The sequence below is a fragment of the Parasteatoda tepidariorum genome, chromosome 10 (assembly GCF_043381705.1).
Source record: "Parasteatoda tepidariorum isolate YZ-2023 chromosome 10, CAS_Ptep_4.0, whole genome shotgun sequence".
NCBI classification, from domain to species: Eukaryota; Metazoa; Arthropoda; class Arachnida; order Araneae; family Theridiidae; genus Parasteatoda; species Parasteatoda tepidariorum.
In genome coordinates, this window is record NC_092213.1 from 47,203,240 (window position 1) to 47,205,860 (window position 2,621).

Sequence of the window (2,621 nt, forward strand, 5' to 3'; positions counted from 1 at the left end):
ACGCATTTTTATACCTCTTGTTCGTTTCTTTGCTTAAATATTTATTTCTGCCCCTCGATGTATAATTTTTTTTCTGAATTCACTCTTGAATACGAAATCAAAACTATACAGTAAGAGTAGTGATAACGTGACACAAAGGCGAGCAGTATTGGCAAATAAATTACTTTGCAGTTAAATTGTAAGCATGTGCATTTCTGTATTACTTAATTATGAAAATAATTAAAACATTAATATATTAACTTATATAAACTTATTGAATAAATTCTTACATAATTGGTAAATTTTAAGATTCGTAATGCTCATTCGCGTTAAATTATAATTGCGCATACTCTTTGTGTTTAGAAAAAAAAATAATAAAAAAAAATCCTGCCTGTGGCTTTGTTAAAATTTTGAAATGTTACAATTTTTACAAGCTTTAGTGATAGTTTAAATAACCATTAGTTTTAAAATAAAATTAGTTATTTTTTTTTAAATTATTTCCATTGATATGAATTTTATATTCCTAAAGATTAAGCACAGTAATTTTTTTTAATAACAGAAATAATAATCTGCTTAGAAAATGTAACGAACTATATACTACATTAATTTCGAATTTACCTTTAGAAAGATGCTAAATATTCATTTCAAGTTTCAGTTAAGTATTCGGTAATATTTATACTTTTATAAAAACACATGTAGTTGTACCTGTTACCTAATCACTTAAGGCTCAATGGCAAGGATGATATAAATATTTTAAAAAGTAAAATTGTTTGTTAAGTAGAATAAAAAATAAAATCTATAAAAGAATTCATTTTTCATAATAATTTAAAGACAATCATTAAACAACTTTATCTTCTCACCAGTTTACTGTCTGATATACATGGTCTTTTATATTCTCTGTCATTCATAAAGTTCTTAGAAACTTTATTATTTAAATAAAATTAAGAACACATAAGAAATAGAATATAAATATTTCAATGAGAAAAAAATAATTATTGCGTTCAATCACTGCTCATTATTGAGTTCAATCACATGCGAATTAATCATAGATAGATACTTTAATTAGTAAATAATTTGATAGAATGCTTATCATTTCGGCTACCTATTTTCATTTATTTATTTAATTTTGTTGTTATTTGTTTTGAAGTGATTTGTTACTTTTACAGAGATTTATTTAACAAATATCATTTGGTATCATTTTTTTTTCTTGCATGAAAAATATATGATAAGTATATAAATTTTTTTACATCTTATAAAAATGCAAACATATAGGTACTATAATTAAAAAAAAAATTAGTAATAAATTTAAAAGATACGTTAAGTTTTCGAACGCTAAAAAAATGCCTTCCATCAAAGGAACATTTAAATTTTTAATCATTTGAAAATGTTACATCTATTAATTTATCAAATTTGTACTAAAATTAACATTTGAATAAGACATATAACTTAGACTAAGCAAAGTATAATTAACAACAATGGATGTTTTCTAATATTATAATTTAAGTATAGATAGCAGCACGAATAAAATTTATACAAATTAAATGTTTTTCACACTGTCTTCATGCATAGTGCTGCCATCTTCTATAAAAGTACAAAAACACAGAAGCTATCTAATAATGGATATAAAATAATATAGTGCTGCCATCTCTTATACATATATGCATATAAAAACATTATATATTTACTTAATTCTTTAATTAGTTATATTTCTTCTGCTACTGCGTAAGAAAGTTAAACAATGTGATGTCAACATAACCGATGTTAGATTCAGCAGGGTCTAAATTAGTTCATTTTGAGGGCAGATTAAATAGTCACTTTCTGTTGTACTCCGTGGAAAATAAAACACTAATGACTCCAGATTTTCGTCTATAAAATAAATATGACTTATTTTTACTTTTAAACTTTAATTGATACAAACTAACAACTTGACGTTTCTTTTCTTCAAGTTTTATACTGTTATTAAATATATTTCATACATAATAAATTTGAACTATACATATATAAAATATATTTTAAATATATATTATGCAAACAACATTAAGTCATCCTAATTTTTTTTTAAATAAAAAATCCGTAATTTTCAATTTTCGTTAATTTTCTTTTTTATTATTTTATTTATTTTTTGAAACACTAAACAAGGTAGATGTCACATAAAATTATATTGAAGTATAATAAAGGAAAAAATAAAACGAAAAAAATAGTTGAATTTCCTTGCTTCCGGCTTACCGAAAAGTACCGAATAATCTAAAAGTAACATAATATTCATCTAAACATAACCATCAATTTTCATAACATAAATAATCATCTAAAAAAGTTTAAGTAAATCGTATTTTCTAACATATAATTTTGATGTTGGCGAACATTTTTTTGAAGATTTCTCAGGAATGTAGAGAATGCCTCTTTTATTTCCTCTGTGTTAAAAATAAATAACAAGATTTTCGAACTTTCAGTACTGTAAATAAACTTATAACAAGCGGAAGCATTTACAATTATTCGAAACATGCATTTTGTTTTTAAATATCAACCAACATGCGAGTATAATGCCAATATCAACCCCCTTTCCGTGAGTTAACGAATTTGAAGCCCGAGACAAATGTATTTTTTGGCCCATCCTTACGAACGGTTATGTAAGATCAAATTGT